General features: G+C 36.4%; 1 long non-coding RNA gene and 1 pseudogene across 4 annotated transcripts in view; one reads left to right on the top strand and one right to left on the bottom strand.

The window, feature by feature from the left end:
• LOC103222644 (uncharacterized) overlaps nucleotides 1–20,748 on the top strand; it is a 353,739-nt gene that overhangs the window by 315,157 nt on the left and 17,834 nt on the right. The gene's annotated exons all lie outside the window — the stretch shown is intronic.
• Nucleotides 14,988–15,768, bottom strand: LOC103222649 (small ribosomal subunit protein eS4, X isoform-like; annotated as a pseudogene).

Consider the following 20,748-nt stretch of genomic DNA (forward strand, 5'->3'; position numbering starts at 1 on the left):
GGAATGCTTCTACACTGTTAGCGGGAATGTAAATTAGTTCAGCTGTTGTGGAAAGCAGTGTGATGATTTCTCAAAGAACTTAAAATAGAAGTACCACTTGACCCAGCAATTCCGTTATTGAGTATATACCCAAAGAAATATAAATTGTTCTACCATAAAGATACATGCATGAATATGTTCATTGCAGCGCTATTCACAATAATAAAGACATGGAATCATTCTAAATGCCCATCAATGGTAGACTGGGTAAAGAAAATGTGGTACATATACACCCTGGAATACTGTACAGCCAAAGAAAAAGAATGAGATCATGTCCTTTGCAGCAACATGGCTGGAGCTGGAGGCGATTATTTTCTTAAGTGAACTAATGTAGGAACAGAAAACCAAAAAACACACAGACACAAAGATGGGTACAATAGACACTTGGGGCCTATTTGAGGGTGGAGGGCGGGAGAAAGAAGTGGATAGAAAAACTACCTATCAGGTACTATGCTTATTACCTGGGTGACAGAATAATCTGTACGCCAAACCCCAGTGACACACAATTTACCTATGTAACAAAACTGCACATGTACCCTGCACCTACAAACAAACAAACAGATTAACTTAACTCTAAAAAAAAAAAAAAAAAAAAAAAAACAGTGCTTTTCAAACTTTGCTCCCACTAGAATCATCTGAGGGATCCACACATTCCTATTCCCAGGCTACACTCCGTACCAGTTACATCAGAATTGGTAGAGGAAGAGGCCCAAGAATCAGCAGTTTTTAAAGTTTCTCTAAGTGATGACAATTTGTGGTCAAGGCAGAGAACTAGTGTTTTAAAGCAGGAAGAATAGGTAACAGCTGCAGAGAGATGAAGATGGATGAGGGCTGAAAAAAAACGGTTGAATGTGGGGTCTAGGAGAGCACTGATGGCCCTTTCTGGAATGTATTACCAGTCTACTGTTGCTGTTTTGCAGGGAAAGACATTTAGGCCAAAATGGGTTTAGTTACTTCCCCAAGGCCACATTTTTGGTAAATAGTGGAGCTGAGACTTGGTCTTTCTGGAACCAAAGCCTATATATATTTTTCATTCCATCATGTTGGGGTAGAAACTGGGAAAATCGAGGGATTTTCTACTGGCTGATTTATTTGTTGTTGGTTAAATGTGTTGAAATGATAACCCACAACTTGAAGGGTGAGGGCACAGGTGAACTAGGGTGGAATAAGGAGTTGTAGTTTCCCTTTTCTGGGTTATAGTCAGACCTTTACCATTAACTGTGTGACTTAATATTTTGGGGCTTTCTTCCATTTCTTTCTTTATAAGAAAAAAGATTTGGATTTGTTGGTCTGCAGGATTCCAGGTATTTACGAGATTTAATGATTTAAAGATTCTGTGAGGGTGAAGTGCAATGGAACATCAGTATGAGATGAATTAAAGAACCAACCAGCAGTCTGGGGAGGTGAGAGAGCTTGGCTGGGGAGTGGATCAAGTCTCCAGTTTGGTGATTTGCTCTTGTGAATCCAGTGATGGGATTAGACTGCAGATGCTAGCTGGAGAGGAGACGCTTGCCACAGAAATGTCCAAGAGGACTTTGAGGACTTTGAGGACATGAGGCTGGTTCAGTGCCTCATGGAATGTCAGACAGGGCAGGTCAGCAGGGTAACCTCTCGTTAGCTAGAGCGGTGCCCCCACCACCTGCTGTGGAGGCTAGGCTGGAGATGGGGGAAGTGAGATGCAAAGGGGCTGATGGAAAGAGAAAAGAAGAGAAGCATTAATGGGCCAGAGGTCAAATAAGGTCAAACCTCAGAGGGAGAAATGATATTCAAGGAAACAGTGGATCCTGTTGAAAAACCAGTTTGTGATTCCAAAACGGGAGATTGGACCAAACACTGTACAGACACTTTTAGTTCTATCTAATATTGTAAGATGTCACTGAATCTTTAGTGAATAAGTGACTTCCTTGCCACCAAAAGGTTTTATAAGGGAATCAGCTTTAGTTTGGAAATGCCTCCTTTTGTTGGGTATTCTAAACATGACACTAAAGCACACCCCTTTAAGGGAAAAAGTTTGATTTCATTTTATTTTTTGATAAAGTGGTAAATGATAAAGACTGAATGACTACAAACATGCCAGCCACTTCTACATTTTAGACAATAGAGCCACAACTTTTGAATTAAAATGTTACAACTTCTGCATGTTTCCCTAGTATAAAACAAAGAATCTTTCAATATTGTTTCCCAGATCTTTGATTGCTACAACCTGACTTTGTTTGTTCAGATGACTTGATTAGGATAATGAATGTCATAACAGGCCTGTGAACATTCTTTTACCATGACACTAAAACAACAGTGGTGACGAAGAACAGGTTAAAGCATAATGGACCTGCTTCTTCTGTGGAATTATCCAAGACAGAGTAATAGAACCATCAGGGACTACATTCAATTACTGTGAGACTTTGTTCATCATGATTACTTCTAAAAACGCCATCATAGAAAAGCATTTACTCTGAGTCTTCCTGGTTTACAGAGAGAAAGGTATCAAATGCACCATTCTTACCTTAGTGCCTCTGTTGACAGGCAAACTGGTGAGGATCTAAGTGACATCTGGGAAATTTGACCCATGGAGTCAACAAAATGGAAACTTGCTGTCCTTAAGATCCCTTCTGTTTTTTTTTTTTTTTTTAAATTTTTTAACATATTAGGTTTTCTTGGCTTGATTTTTTTGCCCTTTCTCTCCCTACTTCCCCTACCCCTACTATCAGTTCTTTAGTTAATTACCTTATGTTTTTATTAATTTATTCACAAATATTTATTGAGAGCTATTCTGCAAGCTGCTATGCGAGGCACTTGGAGATTTGGCAGGTTTAGTGAGAGAGATGCTGAACTTTCACTTGTATTTAACAATCTAATACAGAATACAGATATTAAACAATAATTATAATAAAATGATGAGAGTCATCACACAGGGCAAATGCAAGGCATTATGAGAGTGTTGGGCAGGTGTAAAACCAACTCTTGGTTTTGTAGGAGACCTCTCTGAGGAAGAAACATAAATTAGTTATGAAGAAAAAGTAGATTTTAGGCAGAAATTGTGGCTATGTGGGGTGCAGGACAACTCTTCTAATAGAGAGAAGAATATTTGCAATTGTTCAGATGTGAGAAAGAGCGTGGCATATATGAAGAACGTTGAAAGTAGTTTAGTGTGCTGCCACATGAAGTAGAAATTGGAAAATGGTGCAAACTGTTGCTGGGGTAGTAGGTGGAATAAGACCAGGTGGGGTCTGCAGCCCTCATTGCAGCATGGGACTGAGATGATCAGATTTGTGTTGAAAGAATCACTCTGGCTACAGCGGGGAGAATGGATGGCAGATGTCAAAAATGAACAGAAAGGGAAGAGACTTTACGCTTCTAGCCATAGGAAATAAATAGGATAGGGAATTATCCTTCCACTGCAAATAATGAAAAAACTGAAAATTATAAGAAACAAGTATTTTCAGATATTACACAACATGAAGTACAAGATTGTAATCTCTGAAAAAAGGGAAACAGATGATGTAAGCCCTGCCATCAGTAAAGCTTTATGTCTAGAGGTAATTTCCAGTTTTAGGTGTAGGAGACAGGAACTCAAATACAATGCAACAATCTTTCTTAGTTGAGGAGAAGGAGATCAAAGTTCTAGGACTTTGAGGCATTTAGAATTTTGGGGCAGGGTACCCAGGAGGAGTGATTTGCAGAAAAATTTCAGAAATCTGCATAAAATTTCCCTTGAGTCTTTGGCTGAATACCAATACACACATGCACATGGTGAAACTCATGAAACCAACCAAAAATAATTCTTAAGGAAAGCATTATTAGTGGAGAGTTGTGATACAAGTAATTCCCATAGCTCAAACAGAGCTGGAAATTGTCCTAATTCCCTCAGCCAGAGAGGAGAACTCACTAAATACTCCTGGCAATTAACAGAGACCCCAGAAGAGTGTGTCTCAGAAATGGGGCTAAATTATCTCTAGAGTACAGGCTACTTTACACCTACACTAAAAGAACTTAAAAATATGCCCTAAAAGAATAAACCAATCTATAAATAACTTTCTGCCATAAAAAGTCCAACACTCCTAAAAACTATAATCAATATCCTTTGATATTCAAAATGACCAGCAACCAATAAACAATTATTAGACATAAAAGACACAGGACAATGTGACCCATAACAAGGAAAAAGTAAGTAAATATAAACAAGAAACAGAAATAGATACAGCAGCAGATAATGGAATTAACACATAATGATATTAAAATAATTATTATATATTTTCCAGAGTGTAAAGGAAAACATAAGACATAATGAGGAAATAAATGGAAGTTAGGAAATTATATCAAAGCATATGCTTTTATCTTAAGAAACTAGAAAAACAAGAAGGAATTGAGACCTGAAGTAAGTAGAAAAAAATAGGAAGCAATAAAATTGAAAGTAGAAAAACAATAGAGAAAACAAATAAAACCAAAAGCTGGTATTTGGAAAAATCAGTAACATTATTAAGATGCTAGCTAGACTGAAAATGATGAAGGAGGTACTTCACTATGGATCTTATAGATTTTTTTTTAAATAATAAAATATTTTGAGAAACATTATTTTAATAAATTTAAAAACCTAGATGAAATGAAAAAATTCTTTGAAAGACATTGTTTATCAAAATTGACTCAAGAAGAGATAGAAAATCTGAAGAGCCCTATATGTATTAAGAAAATTGAGTTAATAAGTGAAAACTTTCAAACACATGCACACACACACACATATGAACATACAACCTCAACCCAGATAGCTTTACTGGTGTAGTCTATTCAAATTTAAGAAAGAAATAATACCAATTTTCCACAAACTCGTTCAAAAAAGAGAGGAGAGGAAAACATTTTACAAACAATCTTTGGGATCAGGTTTGCTCTTCTACCAAAATCAGACAATGGTTATTACAAAAAAGAGAAATCTAAAGACCAATATAACACATAGACATGAATGTAAAATCTTTACAATACTTTAGCAAATAGAATTCATCACATAAAATTATATTATGCCCATTGATTTAAAACTTCTCAGCAAACCAGAATAAAAACTGGATACATTATCTATGAAAAACCTACAGTTGACATCATGATTCATTCTGAAAAAACTGAATGATTTCTAAGACTGTGAATAAGGAAAGGATGCCCACTCGCACCATTTATACTGAACATTATACTCAAAATTTTAGTCACTGAAAAAAGTCCAGAAAAAGAAATAAAAGGAATATAGATCGGAAAGAAAGAAAAAAGTATGTTTTTATTTGCAATAATGTGATTATGTTTGAAGAAAGTATTAAGAAATCTACAAAAAGCTATTGGAATTAATACATGAGTTTAACAAGGTTGCAGAATACAAGGTTGGTAAACAAAAATTAATTTTTATATGTGAACAATTTTTTTTATATTTGCATTATATAGATTGAACAATTGTAAATTGAAAATTTAAAATACCATTTACAATAGCACCCAAAATATGAAATACTTAGGGATAAATTTAACAAAATAAGTACTGACCCTTTACACTGAAAACCATATAACATTCCTGGGAGAAATTAAAGAAGATATAAATAAGTTAAGAGACATACCATGTTCATGAATGGGAAAACAATATCTTTACAATGTTCATTTTCTGAATGTGATCTACTTAGCATACTTCTAATTTAAATTCTACGAGTATTTTTTTTTTTGGTAAAAATTGCCAACCTGATTCCAAAAATTTCTATGGAAAAGTCAAACCTATAGAACTTCTAGAAAAAATATAGAAAATAAAATTTTCACAACCTAGGGTAGGCAAAAAACAAAAAAGGACCTAAAAGACATTAATCATAGAAGAAAAATATGATAAACTTATTTAAAATTAAGAACTTCTGATTTTTTGAAAAACATTGTTGAGACAGTTTGTCAGTTTCTTATGAAGTTAAATATAGATGTAGCATATAATTCAACAATCCTACTCCTAGGTATTTACCCAAGGAAAATGAAAGCACATGTTTGCATAGACTCATACATAGATGCAGGTGGAATATTTATTCTCAGTAGCCAAAAACTTGAAACAACTCTAGTGTCCATCAGGAAGGGAATAAACAGGTTGTGGTCTTTCCATACAGTGGATTTACTAGGATGGGGCATGGGGGAAGTTTGGGAAATGTTCTACATCTCTTCGATGGTGCTTGCACTAAGGTATAAATGTGTCAAAACTCATTGAAATGTGCAACTAGGGGAGTGCGTTTCATTTTATATAAACTATCTCCTAACGTTCTTTTAAATGAATGGAAGGACCATGTTGGAAATGGCAGTAGCCTGGATTGGAGTGGTGGCAGAGGGGATGCGGCAAGAAGTGGCAAGAAGTGGGTGGATTTGAAACAGAAAGAATCTTGCACTTTATTTCCTTTTCATCTGTATAAACACATTTGATTTATTTTATTTTATTATTATTAATTTGTTTTTATGAGACTGAGTGTCAGTCACTCTGGCATCCAGGCTGTAGTGCAGTGGTGCAATCAGGGCTTTGACTTGCAGCCTTGACTTCCCAGGCTCAGGTGATTCTCCCACCTCAGCCTCTCAAGTAACTGGAACTACAGGGGCATCATACCAGGCTCTTTTTTTTTTTTTTTTTTTGAGACTGAGTCTTGCTCGCTCTGTCGCCCAGGCTGGGTGCAGTGGCACGATCTCCAGCCACTTCAACCTCCGCCTCCTGGCCTCAAGCAATTCTCCTGCTTGAGCATGAGTCACTGCACCCAGCCCATACCAGGCTAATTTTTAAATTTTTTTGTAGAGACGGGGTCTTGCCATGTTGCCCAGACTGGTCTGGAACTTCTGGGCTCAAGCAATCTGCCTGCGTTGGCCTCTCAAAGTGCTGGGATTACAGGCATGAGCCACCATGCCTGGCCCACATCTGATATTTTTTTAAAATGGAGGAAAGTCAGAGTGGAAAAAAGGTTTCAATGAGGAATATTTGATGAGGATAAACCGGTAATTTATTCAGAAAATAGGGAGTTATTTTTACGGATGATTACATTGAAGGCCCAGTGGTAAAGTTTTAGAGGCCCATCTGGCCATGAAATTGCTTCAAAATGTCAGGTAATACCAATTTATATGGAAAATGCATAATTATTCACATCTAGAGTAAACAATGGCATGTAGATATTTAGGTAATCTAGTTAATTTGCTCCACATTCTGGAACCTGGAATTAGTGACTGTGTTCTCCCATCCAAGAATTCCATTTAGAATCTCCTTATGCACTCCTCAACTCTGGTATGCCAGAAAGAGAAATTGCCTACATATGCTGGAAAATATAGAAGAAAACATTTTATAATAAATATTGTGAGATCAAATTTTAATTTTAATTTTGAAAGTAAGGAGGAGATTATAGGGGAAGTAAATATTTTTCTCAAAAATTTAAAATATATATTTGAAGTTATACTTATTAAAGAAAATTTGAAAATACAGAAAAGCAAAGAGAAAAAAATCAGATTACTCATAATCCCTTCACCCAAATGAAACATTTTGTTTTATTTCCTTCTAAACCTCTCTTTTTTCAGTGCTTGGTCTTACAAAATAGTTGTAATCATAATGTCCACACAGTTTTATAGCCTATTTTTTTCCATCAGCATTTTAACCTAGCACATTAACTCATTTATTTGTTCATTTATACAATCATTTATTTCACAAAGATTTATTGAAGGTTTGCTATGTACCCAGTATTGATGAAAACAAGAAAAGACACAATTTCTGCCCTCAAGTAACTTCCAGACCAGTAGGAAGGGAGATATTAAAAAATAAACAACAACAACAAAATAAATATGTATTTATAAACAACAACAAAATAAAAAACAAGTTGCTTCCAAAAAGGAAACAAGGAGGGTCCTATAAGAGATTCACTAGGGAAAATAAAATAGGCTGAGGAGTCCGGAGAGGCTGGTTCAGGGAAGGTAACTGAAGTGTAAAGACGCAGGATGTGAAGCATTGGCCAGTTGACAGGCAAGGAGAGCAGTGTTCTGGGCAGTCGGCAGGGCATGAGGGAAGAGGAAGAGCAACAGGAGGTCCGTGAGGCCTGGAGCACAGAGTGGGAGGAGACTGCAGTTGAAGGTAAGAATCTGATGAGGGGGGCTTTTGTGGCCAGGCAAAGAAGTTTGCGATGTATTCTAAGAGCAATAGGGAACCACGATGGACTTTAAAATGGCAGCATCATAATTGATTTATATTCAGGAAATATTGCACTGGCTAAAATGGAGGTAAGAGTGGAAAGGAGGCCAGTGATCAGGAGGCCATTGCAGTTGTCTAGGGGAAGAACGGAGTGGCTTCAACTAGGGTGCTGGCTGAAGAGAAGTGAATGGGTTTGAGAAATATTTTGCAGGTTGAATTCTATGATACTGTCATTTTTGTAGGTAGAATCATGTGTCAATCATTTGTAGGCAGAATCGTGTCAATTGCACATGATTCTGCCTAATAACAGGGCTTAGTTTCGCACTGGATATGAGGAATGTGGAAAAGAGGACTGAGGGATGATGGCACTTTTTTTTTGTCTTAAGCAATGTCTTAGTCTGTTTTGTGTTGCTATAAGGGATGCCTGAGGCTGGACAGTTTATAAAGAACATAGGTTTATTTAGCTCACGGTTTTGTAGGCTATGCAACAAGTATGGTGTTGGCATCTGCATCTGGTGAGGGCCTCAGTCTGTCCATTCATGGCGGAAGGTGAAGGGGAGCTGTGTGTATAGAGATCACGTGGTGAGAGAGAAGCAAGAGAGAGGAGGGAGGTGCCAGGTTCTTTTTAGCCAGCAGCTCTCTCCAGAACTAACAGAGTGAGAACTCACTCACCCTGAAGGGAGGGCACTAGTCTATTTCTGAGCGATATTCCCCCATGAACCAAGCACCTCCCACTACGCCCCACCTCTCAACACTAGGGATTAAGTTTGCACATGATATTTGGTGGAGACAAACATCCAAATCATATCATGTAACCCGACAGATGCAGGTAATTCCCCACGTTGAGGTGAGGAAAACCAGAGAACCAGGTGGAGTGGCTATGAAGATGATTCCTCTTATGCCTCCGGTTCCTCTCCCATTATGTAGCAGGGATGTAGTTTTAGAAATTGACTCTAGCTCTGGAGGTCATTAGGGATTAGGCTAAGCCAATTTTGGTGTTCCCATTTTCTTTCCAATGGCTGACTTAGAATTTCAAAGGCTTACCTTGTCTGCATATGCACTGGGCATTTCCTCTGGCCCAGTGATAAGTACATGACGTAAATTGGTTCATTTGGATTAAAGGGAATGATTTTTATTGTTAATGGATCTTTGGTCATAAAATTTCTAGTAGCTTTTTATGTTTTAGATAAGATGGAGTCCCAGGATTAGCAATAGTGAGTGAAATGGCTTAGAAACTTTAAAGGCTCATGATATATATTATTACATTTCATTAGAAAACAATGATTCCAATGAACCCTTACTCCAGCAATGTATGGCAGTACCAATTAAACCATACACTTTCACAGCATGGGTTATCCTCATCAAAAACAATCTTTGCTAATTTGTTTGGCAACAAGTATTATTTCATTTATAATTACCCTTCTTTTATTAATAGCATAGTTGAATATTTTCTATAAGATTATTTCATCTATTTATTTTATTGCATCAGATTACTTTAAAAATAGCTAACCAAAAGAACATGGACTCCAAAACTTAAAATTCAAAAATTTAAAACTCCAAAATTTAAAACATTCTTTTCTGGCACCATTTCAAATAGTGCTTCAGAATAAATATTTTCTGAGGAGACAACTTGTTATATTTTCCCATTTGCCTAACCCCCCAACACTGACGTTGAATTGCAACTGAGAAACTGATAGTGTCTACTGCTTTGATTCCCCAGCATAGGGGACAGTTGCTAAGACTGTACAAACCAAATAAATGTATAAATCCAGGTTGCAAAACTGTCCAACTTGCTTCACATCTTTTAGGAACTGAAATGACAGTTTTTTCCTCGTGGAAAATTAATTGCCAAATTTACAAGATGATGCAAGCAAGACTTCCCATTTTTGCTCACCTCTTCACAGGCACAGCCCAGGAGTGTGTGCTTTGCCTTCTAGTTTATCCACTAAGTGAATGTGCTAAATGTGATCTGAATCATTACACTTTTAGAACGGAGGGAGGAGGTGCTCTGACTGGCTGCCATTCTGTCTTTAATCTTCAAAGTTTTAGTTTGTTTTATTTTTGTAATTTATGCAAATTTAATAACATAAAAAGAAACAATGACTAATTTGTTAATTTTAATATTTGTATTTTTCACAATGAAGGGCTTAATTTACAGTATTCTGAGATACCTATCTTCCATATTATTAAAATAATTTTTCTGGAAGAGCTATAGAAATAGATCTGCTATAATATATCTTGGTCCCAACATCAAAGGCAAGCAACAAGAACTAATCCTCTCTCCCCAACTTCCACTGGTGCAAGATAGACTGTTGAATGGAATCAGATAATGGTGACTGTTCTCTTTCCTTTTTGCTTCAAATGATGCACAAGTGTACATACTGTGGTAATCTACTTCTGTTTAGACCATTCATGCTTTCTTATTTTATACCATCTTGTAATGCTACTTGATTATATATCTTTTGCTAGATTATATGTTTTCTGTGATCGGGGTCTTGTTTTATTCCTTTTTATAACCTCCTTAACAGTGCCAAGAGCAGAGCAGGCTCTTAAAAAACACCTACATCTAAATGTACAGATGTAGTTGAAAACATCAACGGACTTTTCCATAAAATCTGTTTTGTCAAGAACTGTTTGGACTTCAGTCCTGCAGGATCTAATCCTAGATGTTGAGGGTGCAGAGTCATAAAAAATATTAAGGAAAATTATTATAATCAAAGAGCTTAGACATCCAATTCTTAACTTGGACTTTCTCTAATATCCTAATGTTGACTATTGCCCCAGTCAATGAATTTACTCCCTCTGTATCTTCTAAAAGTTGATGTAATAAACAAAGCAAAGTTTTCTGAGAAAAAGCTAGAACTGAGATGCAACTTATCAGGCTTTGAGGTTTACATCACCCTTTGGTGTGTTGCCCAAAAAAATACAGTTTGCTTCAAAGAACTGACACAGCTTCCAGAACAGCAAAGGGGCACACGCTGAGAGACTTCTGGTGATTTCTGACAGCTTGACCAGACGTGTCCCTTCCTTACAGAGACTACGTTGTAACATAAGCTTATGGTCTTTGCTTTGCATGAATGCCTTCTAGATTTGAAATTCATGAACATGTAAATCATGCCCCTGCCACCCAAAAGGAAAAGAAATAACAGGCAGTTATGATTACTCATCTACCCTTACTACCTTGGGCTCTCCTCTTTGTATATACTTCATTTCCTTCTTTCTTTTACTACAGGATCCTTGGAAAGAATAAGAGAAACCACTCCTCCTCTTTGAATTACTTAACGCCATGTTTTCTGGTTCTTTCTCTCCCCCTTTTCTCTCAAAAAGAGATTCAAAATCTGAACCACTGTGATATCATACCACTAAATTTCTCACTAAATGTATGATCAGTTAAAAAAACAACACATTCTTCAATCTAGGCAAAAAGCCACCATTTGAAACTGTCCTTCCTTCCTAGATTTATTATTGCCTGAATATATTTAAGTCTGTCCTGGTTATAGACATGGAGCTACAGACATTCTGTTCATTATTCAAACCCACCAGTATTTTGTTGAATACATGTATCTCTTTCTCCCTCTTTTGTAGGTCTTAGTGGAAGGAGATAAAAAAGTGGGAAAGTAAAAATAATAGAGAGAGTGAGCCAAAAAGACTAGAGGTAGTGGTCAGAGAGTGGCCATCCTTGAAACTGTGATGCTGGAGGAAGTGCTGTTAAGGTGCTTAGAAAATCTAGGGTGTTAACCATGAGGGTGACTGTCTTGAGGACAGAGGGAGAAGATCACTGGATGAGGGGAGGGGGAGGAACAGAATGGCCAAGATGTAGAAAGGATCGTCTCTGTGGCTCTTGAGACATCAATAATTATAATGGGCATATTGAAGAGGTGACAGCAAGGGAAAAGGAAAAACATCAGGATATTTGTGACCAGGAGTGGTAGGCAAATGCAACAATGAGAAAGGTGTTAAAGCCTGAAAACAAGACATTCTAGGCTGGGAGTTTCAGGGAAGACAGAAAACAGGTGATCAGAAATGACACAGAGCTAGGAGAACCCCTACCTCACCATGTGCCTCGTGGTAGAAGGATGCAGGGAGAAAGTGTTCCACCAGGAGAGGGCTGCAGGGTCCTCAAGTCCTTTTAGAGCAAGAAGCTGAAGGGGATTTTCAGAGAAGAAGCTGAGGGTTTGATGATTTTGCTGGAGACTGTGCAAGAGCTACAGAGGGAACAGTGTAAAGGTTTCATCATTTGGAGTGGGGTGAGACACAGGGTCAGAAAGAAAGTTAGAGTACAGGGGATGAGAGACAGCTTGGGCGTCCTGGGCTTCTTGTGGCAATGGATGTGAGCACATAAAGGTGTAATGAAATTGTTTCTGATGGTCTTTTGGCATATACCGGTGGTGAGGCTCTGAGAGTTGTAGGGAGGATGGGGATGGAGTGGGAAGCATGGCCACAAACAGGCAAAGCCTTGCGCTTTCTTTTGACTCCTGTCTATGGTGAGCGGGAACGAGAAGGAAAGGGCGGTCTTATCTGGAGCACCAGGGGTTCAAAGGTACCTTAAAAAAAAGTAATGAAGTGTAGAAATGCATGTAGAAAAGTGCACAAGTCATAGGTATTGTGGCTTGTAAGGTGAAGAACCTGTGTAACCAACAACCAGATGAGAAAAGAGAGCATCATCAGTATCCCAGAAGCTCCCACACAGCCCCTCCCAGGCAATAGCCTCCCCAAAAGTAAGCATTATCCTGAATCCTAAAACCATAGATTAGTTTTGTCTTGTTTTGCATTCTGTATAGATGGAATTATGCAGTATATATTCTTTTGCTCAGCATCATGTCAGTGAGATGGATCCATGCTGCATGTAGCCACAGTTTGCTCACTCTAATAGTGTTTGTAGGGTATTGTAGAAATATACCATAATTTCTTTCTCCATTCCACTGTTGATGGATGTTTGGTTGTTTCCAGCTTTCAGTTGTTATGATCATTCTTGTACAAGGCTTTTACTGAACATATGTATGTATTTATTGTGGCATACCCTTAAGAGATAATAGGGTATGTATATGTTCAGTTTTTTAGATACTGTCCATTTCCCACAGTGGCTGTGCAGATTTGTACTACCACCAGGTGTATAAGAGTGCCAGCTGTTTTTACAGTAATCTTAAATACTTTGTCAGTACCTATGAAGATGGTTATACAATTTTCCTCTTTTGGTCTATGAATGCTGCTAATTGATAAACTTGCTGATGTTGAAACATCTTTAAATTCCTGGAATACATCTACTTAATTTATCTTGTGTTTCTCCGTTATGTGACTAGATTTTACTCACTAATATTTTATTTAGAATATTTCCATTTAGACTCATATCTGAGATTTACCTGTAGTTTTTGGTTGTGTGTTATTTTTGTTAGTTTTTGATACTGATATTATGCTAGATTTATAAAAGTATTTGGAAGTGTTCCTTCTGAGTTCTGAAACCATATAAATAGCATTGAAGTAATCTATTTCTGAAAGCCTTGGAAAAATTTTCCTCTTAAACTATGTAGAGCTGGTGCTTTCTTGGGTAAGATATTGGGGGATTAGGGAATTGGATGAAGGTAAAGTTATTTTGCAACTTGTTATACTTCCTTTGTGGTAATCAGTCTGCTTAGATCTTTCATCTCTTCTGGTGTCAGTTTTTGTAAATTACATTTTTTTTATGAAAACATTTCATTTCCTTTTGTTTTTCAAATGTGTTTTTTAGTCATGGGCAATGTGGTTTATTTGGATTCTTTTAGTTTACTTGGTATTTGTGGTTTGTTTCACTTTTATAATATTTAAATTGTTATTTGTTCTTCCATTTATCTTGAATAGATTAGCTAACAGGTCATTCATTGTATTTATAGTGCAAAGAATTAGAAGTTACATTTAATTATAAGCTTTATTGTTTTCTAATTATTTAACTTATAATTCTTTTTTTTTTCTTTTTATTTTAAGTTCTAGGGTATATGTGCAGGATGTGCAGGTTTGTTACCTAGGTAAACATGTGCCATGGTGGTTTGTTGCACCTATCAACCCATCACCTAGGTATTAAGCCCAGCATGCATTAGCTATTTTTCTTGCTCTCCCTTCCCCAATCCCCTCCCCACCCGGACCCCAGTGTGTGTTATTCTCCTCCCTGTGTTTATGTATTCACATTGTTCAGCTCCCACTTATAAATGAAAACATGCTTTTCCATTTCTTTTTCTTGGTTATTGTTGTTTTCTGACTTCTTGAATGGAATGCTTAATGTTTGTTAATATAAATATTTAAGGTTTTTTCCTGTAAGCACTATCTTAGATATAACCCAGTGATTCAGACATGTAGTGTTTTTGTTATTGTCATTTTCCATATTTCTGGTAAATTCAAATTTGATTTTCTTTTTGACCCAAAAGTTGTTTATGAGAGGGTTAAAGGATTTCTAGGTAATAGAATTTTTGTTTTCCTGTTTTCATACTAATTTCTAGTTTTATTGCTTTGTGATAACAATTGTTATCAGTATAATTCTTTTTTTTTTTTAATTACCATTTCCTTTGTGATTTAATATATGGTTAGTTTTTGTGAGGGTTCCATGAAGGCTTGAAAAAAATTTATTTTTCTGTTTTCAAGGTATGGAGTTTAATGTGTTACAATTTAATTTATTAATTTTGTAATTTAGGTTTTCTACTTTCTTATAAATGTTCTATTTATCTGCTTTCTCATGGACTGAGAGAAAAAATCAAAATATCATTCATTGATTTTTTTCATGATGTATGATCTTTAATGAAGCATAAAGACCTTTCTAACATGTCAACTAGAGACCATTTCACCCACTGCTCTCTTCCGCTGCCAGTCTCTTCTCTCTCTCTCTTCAGCAATGGTGAGGCAGATACCTTGTCCTCAGGCAAGAGAAATCCATGATTTGTTGCTTTTGCCAATAATATAAATGTTGGAGAACTGGGTGGCAAAGCTGTTGCTGTTGGCATCTTTTACATGAACCACATTGAAAAATCTAGGATGTCTTTCTCCGTTGGTGATCACACCAATTCTTCCCAGGTTAGCACCTCCAGCCACCATACACAGGTTACCAGTGTCAAACCTGATGAAATCAGTAATCTTGCCAGTCTCCGAGTCAGTCTGAATGATGTCATTCACCTTGATGAGGGTCAGGGCAGCAGATGATGCCAGCATCATGAGCTACCAGATCAGGGATTTTTCTTTTGTGTTTACCAAGTTTCTTCTCACTTTGAGTAACTTGGCCTCCTCAGGTGTAATAGGATCAACAGCAAGGTGACCCCTGGTGTCACAGATCAGACGGAAATTCTCTCTGGTCTTGTTAATGCTGACGTCTAAGGAACCAGCGGCATAGGTTATATCAGTCGAGACCTTGTCATTAATCTAAATGAACTGCTGCATGCAGATCTTCTTTGATTCATCTCCTGTCAGTGCATACTTAAGTCCGTTCCTTAGGAAAATGATGAGGGGGAGATTTTCAGCCTGCGGAGATTGGTGTATGGGTGGTAAGCAAACATACCACTCAAAGTATTCAGCATCCAGTGCTTTGGGGCTCCTACCAAATTCAGATGCTTCTTGACACCAAGAGCCATGGTTGCATTGGGCAGGGAAAGAGGACCACCATCTTCCAGTGCACAGAGAAACTGTGGCCAATATATCATTTCAAAGAAAGTGGTACTCTTTCTCCTATTTTCTGACACTTTTACTTTGAGTCATGAATGTTGAATGTTGATTCTAAGCTATTTGGTGCATAGGCATTCATAAATGTGATATATTCATTGTGAATAGTCCCCTCTTTTATCATTTAAAAAAGTGCCCTGCTATTATTATTTTTCTTCTCTGAACTCAACTTTGATACAATGATTAGAAACAACCCAGCTATTAATATTGAAATGAAAATTAAAGCCCAATTTTCAGTGAATGAACAAAGTATTTACTTCCTGCTTATGCCAAAGCCAGTGTGATCTGGGTTGCCTTGTTCCACCTGGTGGCTATGCCATTGGGAGTACACGACAGGGAAGAGACAAGTGGAGATGCACACTGGTTCTTACCTGTGTCAGCAAGGAAATGCCAGTCAATTCTTGGCATAGTCTATTGGCTAGAATTAGTCATAAGTCTGCTTATTCCACAAGGAAGGCTGGAAAAGACAGGGAAGTCAATAAATATTTGGAAAGGACAAACTGTGTCTTCCACATTCCACTTTCTTTTTGTTAACATTGCTTAGACTATCTTTTATGTAGGTTTGATGCCTTTGCCTTTTTGGTATCTGTTTAGATTTTTGCTTTGTGCATCATAAAAAATCATATATTAGTTTTACCCATTTATATTCACTACTATGACAGATATAATGGCATATTATTTTATGTAATGCTTTCTAATTTTTAGTCTTTTTCTTAGTCTATCATCTATGATTTTCTTGATTCTTGTAGTTTTTTCCTGATAAACTGGAATGTTTTTATTTTGTTCTAGTGCTTATATCTGCAATCAAAATGTTACATAATACCCTTAGACTTCTGTTTCTTCAGAGTATCTGAAAATACATATTTCAACTTTACTTGTAACTCTCTACTATGAAAAATGATCTTCCCCTGCCAACTCCTAGTTTACTATTTTATCTTCCTTAGTACTTACTTTTAAATATTTTATACCTTTTTATTTCATTAGCTTTAAGTTAGTTATTTTAACCTCCCAACTGCAAATGATGAGAAAGTGAGCAGACTTACATTTTTATATTCTCTTCCTTTTCCTCTCCAAATTATTTGAAATTTACATAATTTCTACTTTGTATAATTATTAGGATTTTTAACACTTACACTCTTCTCTGTTGACATACTTCCTAGATTTGTTTTGATCTTGATTGTACAAACAAATAGGGTTAAGTTTCACTGCTTATCTTTTGGCTTTGCGTGCGCGCGCGCGCGCGCCTATGTGTGTCTATCTCTTGGTTGGTCAAAGTTCAGGAGTTTAAAAAGGATGCTTGGTCAATCACAGCCAGTGAATGTTCTACACATCTTGCTAGACAAGTATAAAAATCACTGGGTAACTGTTGATTCTAATGACCTGAAAGGTATTCAGTTTTTGGTTTTGGTTTTGTTTTGTTTTTGTTTTCTTGGGGGTGGATTTTGCTTGTTGTTCTTTTTCATTTGAGGATTCTGGGAGGAAAGTTTATTTTTGGTTCCAAATAGAAAAACAAACCTATTTTGATCTTTAGTGCAAATGAGGGCTAGGGACTTAGCCTCCACCACCTCTACACTGTTTCATTCTGCCATTCGCTCATTGCAGCATATGCAAGAATAAAGCAATATAGTTTACTGCATTGTTTACTGAAGGTCAGCCATATTTTCTGTATTATATTGCATATGAAATTGTTTACAAAAGAAACACTCATACTTCTCTTTATCGGTTGCAAGTGGCACCCAGGGACAGAGGGAGAGTGGGGGGCTGGTGGGGGAGGGGAGATTTTTTTTTTTTCTTAAGTGTGCTTCACAAGCCAGGCTATCTTCCAAGGAAGGCAGGCAGTGGCTAGAGCAGAGGGACTGAGAGCACACTGAAGAGAGATGCTGGCTGGTTTTCCCACCCTCGCCCCAAGCAGAAAACTAGCAGACGTCAGCTTAGCCCCGTCCTGGGCACAGACGCTACATAAGGAGATGCTAGAAGTTAAGCAGTATTTTAATACTGTAATATGTGTGTTTTCTTTTTCTTTCTTTTTTTTCCCACCAAAAAAAAAACAAAGTAAGTAAACTAAAACACAAAAACATATAAATAAAATCCACCCCTTTTGGGGGTGGGAGGCAACCTTAATCCAAACACGTGGCTATGAAATAATTAGAATATATTATCTCAGACAAGATTTCAGTTCTGGGAGGCAGGGGCATGATTGAGGAGGGGGCTGGAGGCTGAGAGACATAAGTTCTAGAAGGTTCTCTACTACTGTATTCTGTACATAATGTACCATCCTGTGTGGAATCTGTGAGTGTCTTAAGTAGCATGGGCTAGCCAATCTGCCATTCATGGTGTATTGTAAACTCCGAATTCCGTATGTAATAGGATGCAAGTCTAAGCATTTCATGTGGACATAAATGTATCTAGATAAAACTTTCCCTAGCACTGTGGCTGACCTCAGCCTTACTTTTATACTTTAGTATGAAACTGATGAGAACTTTGGTAGTGATTTTTTTTTTTTTACCATATATACATACATATCTATCTATCTATCTGCATACATATGCATGCAGGTATGTATGTATGTATGTATGTATCTATCTATCTATCTATCTATCATCTATCTATCTCAAGTATCTTTCAGGTTTTTGTGTGTGGCTTTCTGAAAGCCCTGTTGTACAAAATTACTATGTGGATGGCAGCCTCTCACATCACAGATGTGGAAAGTATAATTTTATATTTGTATTTTCAAATAAATAAGTTTGTGAAAGGTTTAAGAAAAAAAGGATGCTTGGGAACTAGTTCCTGAGCTCTTGCATGTTCAAAATTGTTTTCCAGTTGTCTTTATACATGAATGACAATTTGTCTGATAGAAAGTTCTTGGGGCAGCCTTTCTTTCCTTGAGAATCTGAAAGCAGAGCTGTTGAACTGCTGTTACTGAATGTTACTGTGAAGAAGTGTGAGACCAGCCTATTATCTCTCCCTCATAGGTGATTTCCTCCAGGAAACTTACTTGAGTTTGACTCTTCTGAATCTGTTTTTCCTAGAACATTGCATGCCTTTTCAAGCTATAAAGTCTTCTTTTAGCTTGAAGTGATTTTTTGAAAATTCTAATTTAAAATAATTTGTTTCATTATTTTGGTTCTCTCCTTTGCAGTCTTTATATGTTGGCTCACCTTCGCTTGTTTCCATATAAATAATTTTCCTTCAATGGTTTTAAACTTTCCTTTTTCATTTCATTTCTTTTTATTCATGTATCTTAATCCTGCCCTTTATGTTTCTTACTGTGCTTCTAGCAAGATCTGGGACAACTGGTGAAATGACTGGAGAAAAATAAAAACAAAACAAAATTATATCCCTACTTCCATCCCATCACACATATCCAGCTGGATTACAATATTAAATGAAGAAAAAAAAGATTTTTTTTTTTTTTTTTTTTTTTTTTTTTTTGAGATGGTGTCTTGTTCTCTTGCCCAGGCTGGAGTGCAGTGGTGGGATCTTGGCTCACTGCAACCTTTGCCTCCCAGGTTCAAGTGATTCTTCTGCCTCCGCCTCCCAAGTAACTGGGACTACAGGTGCATACTATCATGCCTGGCTAATTTTTGTATTTTCCGTAGAGACAGGGTTTTGCCATGTTGGTCAGGCTGGTCTCAAACTCCTGGCCTCAAGTGATCCACCCATCTCAGCCTCCCAAAGTGCTGGGATTACAGGCATCAGCCACCATGCCCAGATAAGAAATCTTAAAAGAAGCAGAAAACACATAGGTGATTTTTAAATTCGGTATTGGAGTGAGATAGGCTTTCCTAAGCACAAATGAAAAAGAACTGAACACTGGAAAATATTTGACTTTATGACAGTTTAAATTTATACATTAAATAAATTAACAGTGGCAAAATTAAAAAACAAACTGAAAATAAATGTTTAAAACTTACATGACTAATGGATATCATATCGTTAACATAAACAAAGTGCTAACCAGAAAGATGTACACCTAAATTGAAAAATTGGCAAAAGATGTAAGCAAGTAATTTACAAAAGAAAAAATGTAAAAATCCGAAGAAACATATAAAAATACATATTTCAACTTTACTTGTAATCAAAGAAATATAAATTAAACATTTTCTCCACCAAATTGGCAGAAGAATTTAATATCCAATATTAATGAGGAAGAGAATGATCAGCTTTTAGTCTGCTGGTGGGAATGTGACCCAGCACACACCTGAAGGGCAACCTGGCAATGTATATCCAAATCTTGAAAAATTTACATCGTTGGATCTAGTCATTTCACTTCTAGAAATTTACCCAAAAGAACTAATTAGAGATGTGTACAAAGATTTACATACATGGATGTTTTTTGTTGAAATATTTACATTTGCAAATTGGATTAAGTAACCCAAAATAGAACACTGGTTAAATAATTTATGGTACATTAGTATGATGAAACACTATGCAGAAATTTTTAAAAAGTATTTTAAGAAACATTTAGCTATGTGAGAAAATGTTGACTAATGTGAAGTGGAGAAGTACATAATGAAATACTACGTAAAATGTAACCTTAATTTTATAAGATACTATTTATAACACGTATATGTACATATATTTACATTATATATGGAAGACTTAAAAAATAAAAATGTTATATATGTATATATTTATCAATCATATATTATACATTTAAAAATAAAATTTAAAATAAATTTAAAATAAAATACATCCAAGTGTTAGACATTATTATAGTTGGGAATTAATTTAACTTGTTTTCTGAAAACCAAAAACTGTAAAATGTTGCTGAGGGCATTTAATGAAAACTGGAATAAATGGAAAGATATATGATGTTGATGGATTGGAAGATCCAATATGGTAAAAATAGCAATTCCCCACAAATTGATTTTTAGATTCAATAAAATCCC

The sequence above is a fragment of the Chlorocebus sabaeus genome, chromosome 18, assembly GCF_047675955.1.
Source record: "Chlorocebus sabaeus isolate Y175 chromosome 18, mChlSab1.0.hap1, whole genome shotgun sequence".
In the NCBI taxonomy this organism is placed as follows: domain Eukaryota; kingdom Metazoa; phylum Chordata; class Mammalia; order Primates; family Cercopithecidae; genus Chlorocebus; species Chlorocebus sabaeus.